General features: G+C 43.5%; 1 long non-coding RNA gene across 1 annotated transcript in view; it reads left to right on the forward strand.

Annotated features, from left to right (window-relative positions):
- Positions 1-11,423, forward strand: part of LOC138739270 (uncharacterized) — a 79,927-nt gene extending 68,504 nt beyond the window's left edge. Inside the window, exon 4 of the long non-coding RNA XR_011342139.1 lies at positions 10,672-11,423. This is a non-coding gene — a long non-coding RNA (uncharacterized lncRNA). The remainder of the gene's footprint in view (positions 1-10,671) is intronic.
- Positions 11,424-11,686: the final 263 nt, after the last annotated feature.

An 11,686-nucleotide genomic window follows, 5' to 3' on the forward strand; every position in this document is an offset into this window, starting at 1 on the left:
AAAATAAACATTGGGTTAATCCCACTTCCTGGCTGATCCAAGTACATTTTGAATATACTCAGCTTCAGCATCCAGCACCTTTTCAGGTAGTAAATTCCAAACCCCCACCAGAGGATGAATGAAATAAGATGATCAATTGGAACAATTGAGCATGCTTCACCATTAACTATTTGTACTTCCAGAAAAGGCCAGTGAAAAAGTGATTGGACAAGCAGTAAACTCACTGTGAGATTGAATGCTGCAGTAAATATTGAAGTGATGTCAGTCAGTGTGTCAGCTACCTCCAGATGTTTGTAATAATAGTTTTTGGTTTCTATATAAACTGTAACAAAATTGGTAATGACAATAATAATACCTGAATATTCAAAGTTGTCCATTGCCACCTCCAATTTTACTTTTTCCTCTGTTTTTCTCTAATAACATTGGACAACAAAGATTCTTCTTCCTGAAAAATTTGGGTGTATTTTATGGATTTTGGGCTGTGGATTACAAAATTAACTTTAAAATATTCCAATCACATACTGTCTTTTAGATATAACCTACTTCTATGATTTTCTGTCATATTTTAAGTCTACTTTAAGCATACAAACTGCAAAGTGCAACATATCTTTGAACATTAATTTTATGCACTTGCACTTGGACTTCTTCCCTGCTGACCGGTGACAAACACTGTGAAAGGTTTCACCAGGACATGCAGCTACTGTATGGAAAATCGGGTCAACTGGAATCCATCAATGCTTGCTGACTATTGTTGGACACTGACATAAGAGGCATCAGATGCAGAGTACAAACAAAAATCATCGGCAAATCATTTTTAGGTCAGTTGAACTAACACAATGTGTCAACATCATTTTGCAATTAAACATTCTCAATTCAATAAAAGTTAATTTAATATTTCTCTAACTCCTATGTGGTACAGCAAATCTGAAATTATTTTATGTTCAGCTTGAAGTTGTCTATCATAATTCCCAATTATTTTAAAAGTACAAAACATTTTGAAAAAGAATTATTGTCCAGTGTAATAAACTGTAACAGTTTCAATTAATTATAACCAAATTGATTCTGACAATAATAATATCTGCACATTTAAAGTTTCCCATTGTTATTTATATTTTACTAATTTAAGATCCACCCGTAACTGCACATATTTGTGTAATAGTCGATCTCCTGTAACAGTCATCCCCCTCTTTTATTAGCCCAAAGATCACGTGTTTTCCATATGACCCCACTAAAAGTTGACCCCCCCACCCCCATTTTTGGCTCTGACCACCTGCCCATCTGAGCTCCCGACACCCTGACTGCAGGTTCTCGCCCCTGTCACCCACCCATCCACTGGAGCTCCTGATGCCCCAACTATAGATCCTCTCTTTGGCCCCACTCACCAGAGCTCCTGACACCCCTGACCGTGAACCCTTGCCCTCGCTCACCGTCCACCAGAGCTCCTGATGCTACAGCCACAGATTGTCTACAAGGCCCCGGCCACCCGCCCATATGAGATCCCAAAGCCCTGAATGCATACTTATCACTTGGTCCAGGCCATCTGAGCTTCCAACCCCTTGTATGATGTGGGTACTTACTGTGATAAAATGTATGACCTGTGTGAAAGTCAATCGCACCAAATTTGACCAGAAAAATTGGTCCAAAAATCTCAACTATTATACGAGTAAATGATATAAGATATGTCACTGACTGGCATATTACATTAGGTGTCCACAAATAAATAGGATTGGTTTGTAGTATATAGACTGTTTACCCTCCTTTGGCTTGGCTTCGCAGATGAAGATTTATGGAGGGCTAAATGTCCACGTCAGCTGCAGGCTCGTTTGTGGCTGACAAGTCCGATGCGGGACAGGCAGACACGGTTGCAGCGGTTGCAGGGGAAAATTGGTTGGTTGGGGTTGGGTGTTGGGTTTTTCCTCCTTTGTCTTTTGTCAGTGAGGTGGGCTCTGCGGTCTTCTTCAAAGGAGGTTGCTGCCTGCCGAACTGTGAGGCGCCAAGATGCACGGTTTGAGGCGATATCAGCCCACTGGCGGTGGTCAATGTGGCAGGCACCAAGAGATTTCTTTAGGCAGTCCTTGTACCTCTTCTTTGGTGCACCTCTGTCACCTCTATGGCCAGTGGAGAGCTCGCCATATAACACGATCTTGGGAAGGTGATGGTCCTCCATTCTGGAGACGTGACCTACCCAGCACAGCTGGATCTTCAGCAGTGTGGATTCGATGCTGTCGGCCTCTGCCATCTCGAGTACTTCGATGTTAGGGATGATGTCGCTCCAATGAATGTTGAGGATGGATGGAGCGGAGACAACGCTGGTGGAAGCGTTCTAGGAGCCGTAGGTGATGCCAGTAGAGGACCCATGATTTGGAGCCAAACAGGAGTGTGGGTATGACAACGGCTCTGTATATGCTTATCTTTGTGAGGTTTTTCAGTTGGTTGTTTTTCCAGACTCTTTTGTGTAGTCTTTCAAAGGCGCTATTTGCCTTGGCGAGTCTGTTGTCTATCTCATTGTCGATCCTTGCATCCAATGAAATGGTGCAGCCGAGATAGGTAAACTGGTTGACCGTTTTGAGTTTTGTGTGCCCGATGGAGATGTGGGGGGGCTGGTAGTCATGGTGGAGAGCTGGCTGATGGAGGACCTCAGTTTTCTTCAGGCTGACTTCCAGGCCAAACATTTTGGCAGTTTCCGCAAAACAGGACGTCAAGCACTGAAGAGCTGGCTCTGAATGGTCAACTAAAGCGGCATCATCTGCAAAGAGTAGTTCACGGACAAGTTGCTCTTGTGACTTGGTGTGAGCTTGCAGGCGCCTCACATTGAAGAGACTGCCATCCGTGCGGTACCAGATGTAAACAGCGTCTTCATTGTTGAGGTCTTTCATGGCTTGGTTCAGCATCATGCTGAAGAAGATTGAAAAGAGGGTTGGTGCGAGAACGCAGCCTTGCTTCACGCCATTGTTAATGGAGAAGGGTTCAGAGAGCTCATTGCTCACCACACTTTCAAATGCTCTCCTGACCTATGACTATATTCTCACCAAGACTCAGAAGGCAAGAATAGACAGAATGCAGTTGAATGCATGGCTAAGATACTGATGTAGGGTGAAGGCATTCATGTACTGCACTTGTATTTTGGAGGAAGCATTCTAAAAGTAAACAACATGGAGACATTATAAAATATATTGCCATATTGTCTCAAATGATTAATTGATCAACTGAAGTTTGGTTATTTTTATCATACACAGTAAAATAAATCAGTAAATTTTAGTAAATGTTATTGTAAATAATTTGAAAGAAGTGTGTTGTAATTCAAGTCTGGAGGTATATTTGTTAACATGTGCACATGCTATTGAAGACATATCCTTTGCATTAATACCTTCATGCACATTGCATTATATTTTTTTAGATATAAACAATGCTGGAAAGTGTTTTTATTGTCCCATTAGCTTAATGTCGGTTATAAACAAGTCTTAGATGGAGTGTTGGAGAGGCTGTTTTGGTCTTGTGAAAAAGTGGAAAGGTTTTGGAATGAACTGAGTTTATTATTATGGCAGATTATGAAGATAAAGATACCAAAGGATCCAAGAATATTTTTATTTGGAGATATTTATGAAAAGAATATAAAATTGAAATTGGACAAATATCAAGAAAGATTTCAAAGAAATATATAACGATATCATGGCAAGATGATAGAGAAATGTTATTAAGTGGATGATATAATGAGATGCAAAGTTGTAAATGTAAAAAAATTACATTTAGTTTAAGGAATCGAGTTGAAAATTTGGAAACCATATATGGATTTTATGGATAATTTTCTGTCCACCTCTTCTATCTTATCCACTCCTCTTAATTAGTAATTTTTAATAACAATTAATGATTGTCTATCCTAATATTATTGTATATTAAATGGTAGGTGTTTCTTTATTTTCTTTCCTTTTTTTACTTTTGGGTGGGGGGGGGTGGGGAGAAAATATATAAAAATACTTTTTTTGTATAATTGACTATGGATATTTAATGTTTTGTTCATTTTTTTCCTGCAATAATGAAAACAATTAATTTTTTTTAAATTCAGAATTCAATTACAGGGAAGGGTATTGAGTCCCAGTAAGGAGAATTTATCCACCAGCCAATGAGGTACGATTGTGTTGAATGTTGAGCTGATGTTAATGAACGACCGCCTGGTGTATGAGGCATTGCTCCCTTGGTAGGTCAAGATGGAGTAAAGGGTCAAGCCTATTGCACCATCTGTGGACTAGTTTTGACAGTAGGCAAATTGGAATGGGTCCAATGTTGCTGGGAAGTGCTCTATGATGAATCAATATCTGCTCACACCACTTCCTGGTTGTAGACATCAGTGCCACTGGGCAGCAGTCATTTAGTCTGGTTACTGTTGCTTTCTTTGGCACTGGGATGCTGGTGACTGCTTTGAAGCCTGCAGGAACAGTGGACTGCTGCAATGAAATGTTGTAGATATCTGTTATGATCTCCGTCAACTGTGCTGCACAGACGTTCAACACCCGACCAGTTGTGTTATCTCAACCTGCTACTTTGTGTGGGCTCATCCTGGTTAGGAACCTCCACACATCAGGTTTGGCTATGTAAGGTGCAGACATTGCTCAGAATACAACAATGCAGAATTAGAAAATTAGAAAATATAGCTGATGTTATACATTTTATAGCTATTACCTATAACCTTCCTTTGATATTGCATTGGTTTTGACATCTTAAAATAATTTAAATTTATTTTCCACTTTGCCAAATATTTCATTTCCATTTTTATAATGTTCTATTCAGGATGTGGTGTAGTCAACTGTTATATTACATATGCTTGTAGAAGGCGCTGTATGAAGGGATCACTATACTCATGTAAGACTTTGTATGTCAGTATATACTACGACAAAGCCTCAACATTCAGAGATTCTTCGTAAGAGCTGGGTTCCTTACTTTCCATGCATTGCTAATCCAAGCAACATAACAAAGTGCATTTATTACAATTGCATTGCTTTGATCTATCAATTCTGTTTTTGGTGGATAGGGATGCACTTGTAGAACTGTTTCATGGTTTTAAATAACTCCTTTGAACTGCATAGTTCCATTTGTTCCAATGCAATATCTTCCTGAGGTGTGTATGAATTCAGAGGATCTCTCTTTCCTTTCGTTTGCGCTGATGATGTTCAGGGGCAGCAGCTGTGACAAAATGGAGGAAGCATTTTGGAAAATCTAAACTTAAAGTGGAAATAATGGAGAAAGTAATCAGTAAAACTGCAAACTATCATTAAAAAAATGTCAAACTGCTTGCTGATTTCCAATTTCACACATATCTTGGTAAAGCATGCTCAATCCTATGGCCATAATGAACAGCACAAGACCCAGACATTGCTCTGAACATATGGGAGAGATAGGGATCAAAATCAATCTTAAACTAATCACGGGTTTGACGAGTCTACTCAAAACTCAAGGCTCATCCACATTAATCTGTGAATTCAAAGTAATGATCTTTATTATTAATGGATTTGTGTTTTGGAGAGTTGTTCACAAGAGACTAGAGAAAAATGAAACATTTTGAAGAGACATTTCTTTAGGTTCTATCTCCAGAATGGAGGACCATCGCCTTCCCAAGATCGTGTTATATGGCGAGCTCTCCACTGGCCATAGAGGTGACAGAGGTGCACCAAAGAAGAGGTACAAGGACTGCCTAAAGAAATCTCTTGGTGCCTGCCACATTGACCACCGCCAGTGGGCTGATATCGCCTCAAACCGTGCATCTTGGCACCTCACAGTTCGGCGGGCAGCAACCTCCTTTGAAGAAGACCGCAGAGCCCACCTCACTGACAAAAGACAAAGGAGGAAAAACCCAACACCCAACCCCAACCCACCAATTTTCCCCTGCAACTGCTGCAACCGTGTCTGCCTGTCCCGCATCGGACTTGTCAGCCACAAACGAGCCTGCAGCTGACGTGGACATTTACCCCTCCATAAATCTTCATCTGCAAAGCCAAGCCAAAGAGAAAGAGAAGAGACACATGGACTCACAATTTGCTAGCTCACTGTTAACCATCAATGATTAGAATCTGGAAATAACAACTCAAAAATTTCACTGTTGTCATTTGTCTTTAACTGAGAATTAACTGTAAATGAAATTCATTCTTTAAATATTCAACATTCTGCATTTTTGACATCATAATTAATTTTAGTATAGATTATTTCACAATGTACAAACCTATTTATTAAATAATATATCATTTGTACCTTTAAGTATTCTGGATTTAAATGCATATTTATAGCAAAAAGAAGCACCAAAATTTACATATTTTGTTTTCTTTATCCTATTTTAAAATGACAATCTCTTATCATTTAACTTATCATTCTCAACTTTGTAAATTCAACCATGTTACGTGGCATCTTTGCAAACTTTGGCTGGCATCCATGCCAATGCCAAATAATATCCCTGAGTATCTTTTGGTTTATTCTATTGACTTTACATGATTCATTTGGTGTCACAGGAAGTATCTATAACTACTGAATCATTATTTAAGTGTTGAACATTTTCATTGTAGTTGTGTGAGCATAGTCTTGATATTTAGCCTACATAACAAGATTCCATTATCTTACATTTGATCTTGTGAGAAACAGAAGCCTTCACAGAATTTGCTCGAGACCAAAATTGAGAACAAAGAACATTTATTATACAACAATGCAAAGTTGGGTGCTTCCCCTTACCCTGGGAATACACACACATACTGGGGCTCACCCAACTTTTATACAGTTCATTTCAGTGTAGAGGTACCCTCCCCCCCCCCCCCCCCCTAACTTCTGCTTCCTGGATAAGTTTGGCATTAGGCAATCCTGTCTGCCTATGTGCTGTTTCTGTGAACTTGGAGGACCAGGGGGTATCCTGTCTGTGTCCCATCATGTCATTGTCCTTATTCACCTGCCTTTGTCCTTATTCACACCTTCCCAACCCTCAGGGCTTACTAACTCTTATATGCAGAACTTGCTAATTCTGTCTAAGGCTTACTAATTACATATGCGGAATTCTGTCTCAGGCCTAGAAGACCCTTATCTTATTCAGACTAACTTTGCTTCCTACATTCTATTATCTACCCTTATCCTATTCATACTGGCTTCATTACACATATATCCATACTAGCTTTCTTCATCTCTCATATTTTCATATTAGTTTTACTCATCTCTCACAATCTTGTAGCGGCCCACTACTCAGGAGGCAACACTAAATGGTGGATGAACACGGCGATCTCACAAGGCCAGCACAATCTAATAGATTTTCTTCCTGGCTGACTGCCCATGCCACAGAAATGCTGACCAATCAGCTGTTGATGTCACTTCTGCCGGCAACAATGGGAAAACTATGCCCAGCGGCGGGAAACTGGGCCTACATAACCAGGAGCAGAGAGAGCAATAAACCAGTCTTGACTATAACTGCATCAAGTGTGTTTAGTTCTTCCACTCTCTGATGTAGCACTCGCTAAATTGTAGACCCCTGACCAGTCCAAATGGCATTTGGACCCAAAGATGAGCGATCAGACAATGCTCCATGCAGTTTAATTGAAGCTGCCAATGTTCTGGACACCTGGACTGTTGTGGTTTGAGTAGGCCAAAGCCCAGTTCCAGCTCTGACAGATTTCTGTCAATTCCACAAAGTACTACCATGTAGTGAGCGTGCTCTACCAGGACACAGCAGCAAGGGTCATTGATTTCCTGTGGCAGCTTCCAGAACAAGGCAAATACAATGCCCTCAAAGAGCTTTTAACCCACACTTTTGGGCTCTCACGGCATGAGTGTGTCGCCTGACCATTGCACATGGATGGCCTGGGGGATGGCACCATCCATGTGAACAGTAGCAGTTTAAGGACTTTCAGCATCTGTACCATCCCACTCCACCTTGGCAACAGCCGCTGCGCATTGACTTTCACACTGGTGGCAGTGCCACAACTGCTCATGGGTGCAAACCTCCTGCTTGTGGACCTCAAAGGGCCAGGACATTCCAGTCTTTCTCCCTCGGTGAAGCTAAGTTATCGGGCCCCCTCAGCTGGACTCCGAATTCAAGCAAATCTTAATGGCATTCCTTTCCATCGTAATGCCACAGTTTACCTCAGCTGAGCCTGAGCATGGGGTGTGGCACCACATCCTGACAGAGGGCCCCCACTCCATGCCAGGGCATGCCGCCTTCCTCCTGAGAAACTCAACCTCACGAAAGGGGAGTTTAAAAAGATGGAGGAGCTGGGAATTGTGCGGCATTCTGACAGTCCCTGGGCCTCCCCCCTGCACGTGGTACCAAAAGCAGGCCATGTGGAGACAACCGCCACCTCAAGCCACCACACTGGACAGGTATCCTGTACCACATATACCGTGAATGTACAGGAGGCACATATATTCTTGAAGGTTGACCTCATGCGGGGCAGTCATCAGATTCCAGTCCACACTGATGACTTCCCTAAATTGCGATCAACACCCACTTTGGGCTGTTTGAGTTCCTAAAAATGCCTTTTGGGCCCAAAAATGCACCCCAGACCTTCCAGAGGCTGATGGATGCAGTGGGCCGGGACCTCAGGTTTGCATTTGGACAACATCCTGATAGCCAGCGGCCCATCTAAGGCAATTGTACACCCACCTGAGCAACTTTGGCCTAACAATCAATCTGGCCAAATGTCAGTTCAGGCTAGAGACAATAGATTTCCTGGGCCACAGAATCAACAAACATGGGGCGACACCCCTGCTCAAAAAGGTAGAGGCCTTCAGATGCTTCACCAAACCCCACATGGTGAAGGGCCTCCAGGAATTCGCCAATATGATCAATTTTCACAACCGTTTCTTACCAGCAGCAGCACGCATCATGTGATTCCCTTGTTAGCACTCATAGTTGGAAGAAAAAAAGAGGTCACCTGGGACAGGGAAGCATTGGAGGCATTTCAGAAGGCAAAAGACGCAGTGGCTAACGCTACACTTCTGGTACACCCCAGAACAGATCCCCTGACTGCCCTCTCAGTAGACGTCTCCAAAACAGCAGTCGGGGGCATGCTCTTTAGCAGACACCTCTGGCTACCTGAACTTAAATACAGCACTTTCAACCACAAACTCTTGGCACTATACCTTGCGGTTCAACATTTCAGGTACTTTTTGGAGGGGAGGCAATTTAAAGTTTTCACAGACCACAAGACCTTAATCTTCGCCTTCAATAAACTGTTTGACCCATGGCCGGCCAGTCAGTAAAGGCACCTGTCCTATGTGACTGAGTTCACCACAGACATGGAACTTATTGCCGGGAAGGCCAACATAGTGGCTGATGCACTATCACAACTGGCAATCCAATCTATCCAGACCCCGTCCCAGGGGATAGACCTCAAAGGGCCAGGACATTCCAGTCTTTCTCCCTCGGTGAAGCTAAGTTATCGGGCCCCCTCAGCTGATAGACCCATCTTTGGGTCCTTGACCCTGGCCAAGGCACAGCAGACAGACTTCCAAAATTCCCACATACAGGATGGCAGTTTCAGGACTCAGGCTAGAGGACGTCACCATCAGCTCGGGCACCCAGATTCTCCTGTGCGACATGTCCACTGGCAAATCCTGCCCCATTATAGCGGCAGCCTGGAGACGGCAGGTTTTTGATGCAGTGCACAAGTTGGTGCACCCGGCCATTGGGGCCACCGTCAAGATGGTAGCCAGCAGGTTCGTCTGGCTTGGCCTCTGAAAGTAAGTCAGCCAATGGGCCAAGACCTGCACACTCTGCCAGGCATCAAAGGTACAAATTCTTATCAAGACAACCCCCCCAAACCTTGGAGACAGCACAATGAATGTTCAATCACATCCACATTGACATTGCAGGACTGCTGCCGGACTCCCAAGTGGAAAGATACCTTTGGATAATGGTTGATCACTTCAAAAGATAACCTGAGTGGTTCTACTGGCAGAAACAATGACTGAGGCCTGCACCAGAGTCTTGATCAATATCTGGATGGCAAGGTTCAGAGTCCCAGAGCATGACCGGATAGAGGTCTGGGCAACACTGGCTAACCTCATGGATACCCAACTCCACCGTACAATAGGATATCACCCCCAGGAAAGCAGGTTGGTGGAGCACCACAGGCACCTGAAGGCAGCTCTGATGGCTTGGCTCAAGGGAACACACTGGACAGACAAACTGCTGTGGGTCCTCCTGGGGTTCCGCGCAGCACCAAAAGACAACTCGACCTTTTGAGAGGATTAGCTTAGATTTTAAAGGGCTGTTACCTTCCAACAACAAAAATGTATATTTCCTTACTGTAATCGATGAATCTTCCAGGTTTCCCTTTCCGATACTCTGCCCTGATGTCTCGTCAGCGTCTTGTCATTAAGTCACGATTGAATTTTCAGCATTTTTGGTTTTCCCAATTACATTCATACTGATAGAGGCTCAGCATTCATGAGTGCTGAACTGCGGCGAGCCCTACTATGAAAGGGGATTGCCACCAGCCGTACCAAGAGCTACAATCCGCAGGGCAATGGGCAGGTTGAAAGGGCTAATGCTACAGTCTGGAAGACTGTTAATCGTGCTTTAAAAACACATGGTTACCTTGTTACCCGGTGGCAGGAGGTGCTGCCTGAGGCATTACATTCTATTTGGTCTTTATTTTTTACTGCAACAAATCAAACACCTCATGAACGTATGTTTGCCTTTCCTAGGAAATCAGGAACTGTGATGGACTGGCCTGCCTGTTTATCTGAGCCTGGAGCCGTGCTGCTGAAGAGCCACGCTCGGACGCGTAAAACAGACCCCCTAGTCCTACCAGTTCAACTACTGCATACTAACCCCAACTATGCTCATGTTAAATTCCCCTGACACTGTACCCCTAAGAGATCTGTCCTCACCTGCTTCACCCCTTCCTCGCACCCCTACTCAGAGTGAACCTAAGAGGTTGGACTCACCACCCCCCCAGCCTGTGACCCCTAGTAAGCTTTCAGATGGCCATGCTGAGGCTCCACTGCCTCACGCTGGTGATTCTGGAGCGAGTCCAGAAGCCAGTCCTTCCCACACTACAGACCCAGGACCTATACCAGTTCCCAAAGTTGCAAAGAAGCCACCTGTTTTGAAGTGAAGCACCAGAATTCATAAACAACCTGATAGGCTGACATATTCATAAAACATCTCATTATATTTCGATTGCTTGCTAGATACTGGCATAATTTGACTGTTAGAATATCTTAAGGCCAAACATGGTATCCATGTATCGCTTGCTTCAGTCTTTCCTAGCAGCTGTCCTTTTGATTTTAACCCTTCTTCTGCCAGGGGGAGACTGTGGTGAATGTCTGCCAAGCTGCTTGTCTCCCCTCTGTCAAGCCTGGCTGTACTAACATTAGCTGTGCATTATCTCTACTTTTTAGGACACTCCCCTTGGGTATAACTGTATATGCATCTATTGTCTTACATTATTGTACCATGAGTTTCTGCTAATAAAAGCCATGATTATTGTTTGACCACATCGTCTTTGTCTACTTCATCAACTGGCACTTCAGTGTCCTCCTGGGGATCCGCGCAGCACAAAAAGAGGACTTCAATCCCTTGGCGGCGGAAATGATATATGATGCACCCTGAGTCATCCCAGGGGAGTTCTTGGCTGCTGCCAAGGACCCAGAAGAACCATAGCGGCAACGTTGGAAAAACTAAGGGAGCGACTAGGCACTCTAGCCCCAACACAGC

The sequence above is a fragment of the Narcine bancroftii genome, chromosome 1 (genome assembly GCF_036971445.1).
Source record: "Narcine bancroftii isolate sNarBan1 chromosome 1, sNarBan1.hap1, whole genome shotgun sequence".
Lineage (NCBI taxonomy): Eukaryota > Metazoa > Chordata > Chondrichthyes > Torpediniformes > Narcinidae > Narcine > Narcine bancroftii.